This window comes from Fukomys damarensis, unplaced genomic scaffold (genome assembly GCF_012274545.1).
Source record: "Fukomys damarensis isolate Sample0158 unplaced genomic scaffold, DMR_v1.0_HiC HiC_scaffold_17, whole genome shotgun sequence".
NCBI lineage: Eukaryota > Metazoa > Chordata > Mammalia > Rodentia > Bathyergidae > Fukomys > Fukomys damarensis.
The window spans coordinates 60165375-60174734 of record NW_022900929.1 but is presented as its reverse complement, the minus strand read 5'-3'; the positions used below and the strand labels follow the sequence as shown (position 1 = coordinate 60174734).

General features: G+C 39.0%; 1 long non-coding RNA gene across 1 annotated transcript in view; it reads left to right on the top strand.

The window, feature by feature from the left end:
* Positions 1-5834: 5834 nt before the first annotated feature.
* The window catches only part of LOC104868044, a 6359-nt gene continuing 2833 nt past the window's right edge, over positions 5835-9360 (top strand). Inside the window, exon 1 of the long non-coding RNA XR_781948.1 lies at positions 5835-5917. This is a non-coding gene — a long non-coding RNA (uncharacterized LOC104868044). The remainder of the gene's footprint in view (positions 5918-9360) is intronic.

Genomic DNA, 9360 nt, shown 5'->3' with positions numbered 1-9360 from the left:
CTATACTGTATACCTAGAATGTACCAATAAACTCAGTTAACAAAAAGAAGCCTTGAAATGTCTATTTACTTCAGATGCCCATTTTTGGATTGGGTCTTTAAATTTGGGGGGGGATCTGATTTTTTTTTAGTTCTTTATATATTCTATATAGTAGATGTTTGTCTGAGAAACAGCTAATGAAAAATTTTTCCCACATTGTGGGTTGTCTCTTCACTCTGTTGGTGGTTTCTCTTGCTGTGCAGAGCTTTTTAATAAGGTGAGATCCCACTTGTTAATTCTCTGTGCCAGTTCACCTGCAACTGAGGTTTTGTTCATAAAGTCTTTTCCTATGCCAATGTCTTCCAGAGTTCTACCTAACTTATCTTCTAGCAGGTTTAGTGTTTCTAATATTAATATTTATATCTTTGATCCACTTAAATTTTAGTTCAGTGCATGGTGAAAGATAGGGGTCTAGTTTTAACCTTTGGCAAGTTGAAATTCAGTTTTTCTAGCACCATTTTTTAAAGAAGATGTCTTTCTTCCAGTGTGGTGTTCAGCTCCTTTGTCAAAGATGAGGTGGCTGAGTGTGTCTGGAGTTGTTTCTGTATCTTGCAATCTGTTCCTTTGATCCTGAGGTCTTTTTCTTTGCCAGAACCATGCAGTTTTTATCACAGTTGTTTTGTAGTTCAAGTTGGGGATTGTGATACTCCCTGCTTTGCTTTTATTGCCTAGAATCACCTTTGCTATTTCAGGTCTCTTCTGGTTCCAAATGAATGTTTGAATTGTTTTCTCAGTTATGTGAAATATGCTGTTAGATTTTCAATCAGAATTGGATTAAATATATATATAGCAGTTTGGAAGTATGGCCATTTTCACTATATTGGTTCTTCCTACCTAAGAGCAAGGCATGTCTTTATATCATTTTTGGATATCCTCTTTGATTAAAAAGTAGAAACGGCAAATTAATATATGAAAAAATGTTCAACATCACTGGTCATTCATGATATGCAAATGAAAACAGTGCTGAGATTCTATCTCACTCCAGAAAGAATGGCTGCTATCAAGAAATCAACTGATAACAAATACCAGCTGCACTATGGGGAAAAAGGAACCCTTCTCCACCATTGGTGGAAATGTAGACCAGGGCAAACACTGTGGAAATCAGTGTGGAGATTTCTCAAGAAACTAAAACTAGAAGTTCCATTTACCCCAGCTATTCCCCTTTTGGGTATCTTCCCAAAAGAATTAAAAGCATCATATCACAGCAATATATGTATACCCATGTTCATAGTGGTGCAGTTTGTAATAGCTAAATCTTAGAAACAAACCAAATGCCCATCAACTGGTGATTGGACAAAGAAGAGGTGGGGTTTTTTTTTATAAAATGGAATACTTGTCTGTCATAAAGAATAAGAAACTAGAGACATTTACAGCTAAAGGGATGTACCTGGAAACCATACTCTTAAGTGAAATAAATACGACACACATGTGTAAATACCAAATTATTTTTCTGATGTGAGAAACTGAAACTGTAAGTGAGAACCAAAGTGTATAGTAACTATTGTGAAATAGAAAGAAAATGTTCAAAAGGGAAGGGGTTAGGGAAAAGGAAAGGAAGAAAAAATGAGAAAAGAAGGTAAAAACAGAAACAAAGCTTTTGTAAATAGAGGTGGAGGGGTTGAAGGGAGGTAAGGGGAATGGGAAAAAATAAGACAAGGTACAAATTCCCAATGATGAATGGGATCATAATGTATACCTAAAATGTACCAATAAACTTAATGAATAATTTAAAAAGAGGCCTTGGATCAGGACAAGAGGAAGCATGACTTGAAAGTGTCTCTGAAATTGGCCAGACCTCATACTTTGGATGCTCATGGGTATAAAAGGCTAAAGACAAACTCCCTTGAAAGACTTTGCTCTAAGAAGAAAGCTGCAAGGTACCCTGCTTGAGAAGAATCAAATATAACATTGGTTACTCAGAATTCATTTCACCACACTTAGCCACCCAGGTACTCAAAGGCCACTGTGGCCATGATCTAGAGAGACCTAGCTAGCACTTGAGCTGGTGACAGAACTTGGCAACATCCAAGGTGCTGGTTTCTCAGGAATGTAGAATGCAAAAGTTGGGGGATTGTGGAGATTTCCACTTAGATTTCAAAAGAAGGCCTTGGAGAACATAAAATGTGCCTCTTAAAGGGCAAGGTGGGAAGTTATAAGAGTGAAGCCAAAGATACAGTAGAAACCACAAGAAATTAGAGAAGCCAAGAATATGGATCATCTCCTGAGTAGAACCCCAGGCAATGAGCAGAGCCAACCAAGAGAGGGACCATGTGGTCTGTAACTAGCAATGCCAAAGGGCAGAAATGCCCAAGCCCTTGGTGCTCATGTCCCACCAGAATTTGTTCTGGATGTTGGACACAGAGCTACAAGATGTAATGTTCATCCTGCTACTTTTCAGCCTTGCTTTGGTCTAATTCCATTCCATTCCACTATTCCCCCCTTTTGGAATGGAAATGCTTACCCTGTGACAGCTTATGATAGAATATTTAATTTTCTTTCTAATTTTTACAGGGCTCACAGCTAAGAGTCTCTCTTAAGTCTTAAAGGCAACTTTGGACTTCAACATTTCAGCAATGCTGGAACTGCTAAGATTTGACAACTCTTAGAGATGGACTAAATGTATTTTGTATAATGGGATGGACATGAGTCTTTTGGGGACTGGGTTGACATGTTATTTTTTATATGTAAAATTTCCCCTAAGAGTCTCTTGTGTTTGCAAAGTAATTGGATCAAGGATATGCTATATTCAGTAGATGTCACTCACAAATTAACTCAGTAGCTGAATATGTTGTTAGGAGGTAGAATTTGGCTGGAAGTGGGTCATAGGACCATGACCTGGAAGGGTTTATTTTTACCTCAAGCTTTTCCTTTTCTGCCTGCTTCATGGTTGCCATAGAATGAGCAGCCTTGCTCTGCCATGCAGTTTCTTCATTGGAAAAAAAGGAAAAAATTTTTGAAAAAAGGATGAAATCCTTGAAACTATGAGCCAAAATAAAGTTCTCCTTCTTTAAATTGTGGGTGCCCGGTATTGTGTTTAGGTGATAGGAAATCTGACTAATACACCAGGATTCAATTGGATGTCTGAAGAATTTATTGAAAATATGTAAGACAACAAGAATACATGATGTGATCTTTAAGTAAAGCCAGGAGGTTTTTGAATGTAGAGTAGGTGGATGATGATGTCTATGTAAAGGGATTTCTGTTTTACCAGAACCATGCTGCTCACCACAGGGCTTCTGGCACCATTCCTAAAGATCCTCAGGTCTTTAGTCAAGACATTTAGGCCCAAAAGTTCCCCACAGACTGTCTCACAGGGACCTGCTGGGTAACAAGGTAACACTGACTTTGGTGGTAGAGAGACAGTGCAACACAGCAGCAGGCAGACAAGCTTATGCACAGCCAGCCAAGAAAGTGGGATGCCTGTGTGTGAGCCAAAACTTCCTGCTGACCTTGAGCTAAAGTGTTGAGCCTCTGGCATGCACCATTAAAAACTCAGATTCCCTAAGCAGAGAGTGAACTTCATATACAAGTGCAGGAAAGCATCCCTGTTCAACTACTTGGGACATGACATTAATTAACAGAGTCACCCTTGTTAATTAGAAGGCACAGAGAAAAATAAAATCTATCAATTCTCTTACCTTCTATTGAGATCAGTGCTGTTGGGCAGAAATAGAATGCAAGCTACAAAGGCAATTTTAAATTTTCTAGTAGATACATAAAAAAAGTAGAAAGGGGTAAAATTAATATTAATGTGCATTCCCCAAAATACCTGATATACCTTAAATGTTATAATTCTAGTATTTAATCAATACTTTTAAAATTATTTTTGACATAATAAATCCTTGAAACTCACATCTCAGTTTAAACTATCAACATTCTAAGTCTTCAATAGATAAACATGAGTGATGACTACAGTACTGGACAGCATAGACTTTAGAAACTGAAATAAAGGTGTTACATCATCTGCAAATAATGGGACCGGTCCCAACTTCGTAAGGCAAGGCACCAACTTGCACTTTTACTCCTATGTTGGCTTACTGGCTGCTGGTACTAGAAAGGCTATTTAACTTCTATGTGCTACCAGCAAAATGCTGCCAAATAACCTTTGAAGTTGGTTGGGATGAATACGTGTACAAATCTCCACAAATGATATCACATTAATAACATAGCCAGATGGAGAAAGCCCTCCAGTGCTAGCTACAGTGTGAATGAGAAATAGCTCTGAAGAGAATTAGATACTCAAATTTTTTTCAGATTTAAAATCAAAATAAGAGAAAAGGAAAAGGACAGTTTTGATATAGCTTTTTATAACTTGATACCACTTGTTATCCACTAGATTGCTTGTATGAGTATACACAGACTGAAGGAATCTATATGTTGTTTTGTCATCTTCAAATCAAGGAGTCAAAGCATTCTGGATGGACTTTGTTTTGTTTCAGGTCTGGCATACAAGGAACCTAGAAGTCTTTGCTCCACCCTAAAAAGTACCATGCTGAATACATTGAAAAACTAACTTGTTAAAAAAGAAAAGTGGAGTCACAGGACAAACTGCTGTGCACATAATTGGAGAATCAGTTAAAACAGCAAATTACAAGTTAACCAGAGCAGGAGCCAGTACTGAGGTAGACAAACCAAAAGTACAATTGATGAATTTCTGAAGGCTCAGTGTGGACAAGTCTTGAGAGAGAAATTTCAGGGAGACCCAGGGCTGGAGGATTGGAGGGATCACACTTTTTGTGAGTTTTACTTCCCGGGGCTCTACTAGGTCCTCACAGGGAAGGTTGGAGAAAAATTCATTGTGTTTCCATCAGAAGGATGGAGGAAAGGAAACACCCTGTAATATTCCAGAACATTCTGTTCTTAACAAAGCTTGCCTTTAAGAGAAATTATTTTATGAAAGCCTACCCTCCTCGGTGATATCAAAGTCTAGTACAACAGGCGAGAAGAAATACCCAACTGTGTCCCCCTCTAGTCATTCAAAGGTGGGGTGAGGTAGGCTGGGGAGCAAGGTAGGCTGGTAAAGTCCATAGTCCAGGGACACAGGCTCATAAAAACCCTGAAACCTAATAAATCATAGGACCAAAGAATGCTGCTGCTGTCCTCCTATACCGGAGAAGCACATTAAAATCTCATTTACTACAATTCATACCTTTATGGGCTCCTTAGTAGACTGAATACAGGTAAGGAGAGAATCTCTGAGCTTGAGGGTATAAAAAGAGACATTTCCAAAATTGAAAAACTAAATGTTAAAAAAAAGACTGAAAAAAAAGTAAAATAACTCAGAGAACATCAAATGGGATAAATGATCCTCACCCTCCAAAACAACCTAGCAATTAGACCTACCACATTCAAACTTCAGAAAATCAAGGTAAAGTCTTTAAAGAAAACACGAGGGAACCTTACCTACAGAGGAATAAAGATCAAACTATGCAAGCAAGAGTGTGGAGTGAAATATTTAAATTACTGAGAGAAGAAAAAGAAATCACACCAAACCAGAATTGTGAGCCTTGAAATATTATCTTTCAAACGTGAAGAACAGTTGCTTTACATAGACCTAAAAGGGAAAAAAATAAACATTTTTATGAGACAATTTCCTGGCCTAGCACAAACAGAGAACAACATTAATTTGGCAGGTAGAAGTAGGGGTTGGGAGACATAGGAATTCTCTGTTCTCCAGACAAATTCAAGGTCAAATTAATTACTAGCGAACCAGAGGGAGAAAATGATACAAAACAGACAAGGGGCGCTGGCGCAGTTTCCTACATCCACAATTTCCCACTGTGTTCAAAGAAAGAGTGGAGGATTTTCAAAGGACAAGCCAAGCAGGAAACTAAGAAATGATACTAGGAGGAAAGACAACACAATACCTTCCTGGGAGGTAAGATTAGTTAGAAAACAATCTTTAAGAATGGAAACAACTTCAGGATGCACCACTCAGAGGTTGGGTCGAAGGCACTGTAGTCCTTAGAGGAGTTAGAAATAAACTATGCTTAACTGCTTCCATATGGAGTGAGAAAGGAGGATTTGAAACAACGTGGGGGCTGGGCTAACAGAACAATATTCCGTCTGGTAGAAAGAAAGAAGTTTCACTTATGGAATAATTTGGAGCAGGATTATTTTTAGATCGACATCATTTACTGGAAATTATTAAACCTCGTGACAGTTAAGTGTATGTGTCAATTTGACTGAATGGAGAAATGCCCAGCAGATGAGTAAGATTAGTAAAGAACACTTCTGGGTGTGTCTGTGAGGGTGTTTCCAGGATGACTGGTATGCAGTCCAGCAAACTGAAGCTGTCCATCTCTGCGCTCTGGCACTGCAGCTCACAGATGGCCCCTGTGGACTATCCTGCCTTCAATCCCATAGGTCTATCTGTTTCTCTAAAGAATGCTAACCAATACAAATCTCTTTACAATCTGCCTTGAACTTTCCCCCTTTCCACTCTGCTTTTTCTTTCATGGTTACCTTTGGTAACAATTCAAGTAGAAACAGTGCTTGCCTCCTAAGAATGAGGAAATTCTACAGACCCAACCGAATACTGTAGTTAGTTCAAAAGGCTCTACTGATGAGAAAAAAACAGTTTGGGCAAATTCTCTTTATTTAACAAAAATGCAAAACAGTATTTCTATAATAATGATTATTTTCTATGTGCTTGCTTATTTTCTTTAGGGTGTTGAACTGACACAAATTTTCCAAAAGATTTATAAATGCCATCTGCTCCTAGGTCTAGAACAAATTTCACTACTTGGCTTCTGAAAGTCAGAGTCAATAAAGAGAGGTTCTTCCAATGGATCTTTTCTTCCCTCCTGTGGTTTGGCATAGCACACTGTTCTGTGCCTCTGTAGCTCCAAAGGATAAAGCCGAGATAAACTTCCTATACAGTCTTACTGTGCATGATTTGAAATCTTGACATTTACTGCAATGTCAGTCGTTTCATAGTGTCCCTGGGTCTTGTTGGCAAGCTGTTCCTTATCAGGACATCTCCACTGGTAAAGGAGGACACTGTCTAAGATGTTGGATGTAGTGGTACTACAGACACATATCAAATACACATACAAAAGTATATATGTTAACAGAATCAAGAGAAAGATGAAATAATATTGAATATGCAATTTCAATTCTAGCTCTATTTTACTAAAAAACAAAGCAAAAAGACTTATTGCTTCCCACTGTATACATCACTGTCCATTAATAGATCACACCCCTATTCTAAATACATGATAAAAATTTCAGCTTTACTTCCCAAGTGGTTTCCATACCATATCTATATTCTGCTGCCTGAATAATAAGACCCTCCAGAGTCTGGCGCCATCTCCTTATTCAGTGTAAGTTCCCACTTCTCCTAACACAATTCATAATGTAATTCCTTTTACTGGACACCAACCATGTGAGTATTTCTACACTAAAGACTTTGTGAATAGTGCCTCTCCTATTTCCACCCTGACATGAGGGCACTGAGTTCCTTCCAGTGTGCCGAGGAAGGCACTTGCACACAGGGAAAGTTAGCGAGCTGGGACTTGACTTAAGATGGGGATAGCTGTTTTTTTCCCCCACATGAACATGCTGACCTCCCAGTGGGCCCATCTCCTCTATGCCCCTCCATTCATTCTGCCCAGTGCCCCCTCTATGCATGCTGCTTCTCTTCTTGAAAGCCTTTCCAACCTCTGCTTCTGGCCATGCACACTGCACACTCGCTTTTCAACCCAGCTCTCAAATCCTTCTTTCAAGAAACCGCCCAGAGGACTTTCACCCATGTTGTTCTCCCTTCTTTCCATCCTCAAAGGCAGTAAATCTCAGAAGGGAGAGCTTGCGCCCTGGAGTGGACTGCCAGGTGTGTGTGCTAACCCAGCGCCTTCAAGTCTAACTTGAAGTTAGTAACTGGTGTTAACTTCCTGTGTCTCCATTTCCTCTCCTGCAAAATGGAGATAATCAATCAGGCCTTTAGCCCAAAGGATTGCTGTCGCATAAATGAGTTAATACTTAGAGTGAGCACCAAAGCTGGTACACAAGTGATTCATAAATGTTAGAATTTTTCAGGTGTACCACAGTGATAACTTCATTATACTCTATCCTATCCTTTAATCACTCACTCAGTATTTATATACACTTTCTCTGTCTAGAACACCAGCTTTGCATGGGCAGCACTATACCACATTTAGGGATGCGCTCCAGTGTTTCACGGGATCAGACATGGCAAACACTTCAAATATCATCAGACTTGGACATTACAAAACTGGCCATTCCCACTTTAAATCACTGTTTTGTTTGGGGTTTTGTTTCTTTGTTTTGCAAAGGAGCAGCCAGTGGGGACCTGCCAGCCTATACATTTCTGAAGGTAAATATCAGGTATTTGGGAGATGATTCTGTTTTGGGAAAGTCATTGGAATGTTTTTAAGTTCCACATCTTGACCCCATCTTAGAGGATACTACGGTGATGATGCCACTCTGTGTTCTATTAAGTAACTGTGTAGATATAATTTCATAGATTACATACTGACACTAGTATATACAAAAATTTGTAGTTCCTAATTTTTCTAAAACTGATGGCATTTTAGCTCTTGAGTTTTATTTCCATATATTTAAGTTTATTCTGTTGTCTTAATTTTAAACCTTTCATTGTAAGTGATTTTCTCTTTCTCTCTCTCTCTCTCTCACTTAGACTTCCCTGCTTCTTTACTGAGGTATTCTAATTTCTTAAACCCACCCAGGACAAAGAAGAAGTACAAAAAGAGGCCACAAATTCTGCAGGATTTTTTTTTCAACTCTGAGCTTTTAATGGGCCTATGAATATGGCTCTGAGGTTAGTTTGCTATGTGGACCTCTGAAGAAAATAGAACATTTTAAGCATTCCCATTACAGATCCTCTTTGTCCTTGGTCTCTTTTCAGCCTCGCCCCGTTTTATTCATCTGCAAACTGCCTTCCCCAATAACAAGCTTCTCCCTGTAAGGAAGTTACGGTTCACAGCAAACTCGAAGACCTCAGCCCGCCTGACTTTTGCCATTAGTCATAATAGAAACACATTTCTTTCATATACACAGACACACAAAACAGAAGATACCAAAAAAGGCCCAAAGAGAAATGTCGTAGCAAAAAAGCATCCAGAAACATCTAAAGAAAAATCACGTATTTTACCACAGCTATCATCTTTTCCATGAAGTGAAAATGTAAGAGCTCCCGCATACCTGCCTGCAAGGGACACATTCCTGTTCCGTTAGAAATACTTAGCACCGGGCCGGGGATTTAGCTCAGTGGAACCCCACCTGCCTTGCAAGCACAAGGTCCTGAGTTCAATCCCTGGCCTAAAAAAAAAAAAAAAAAAA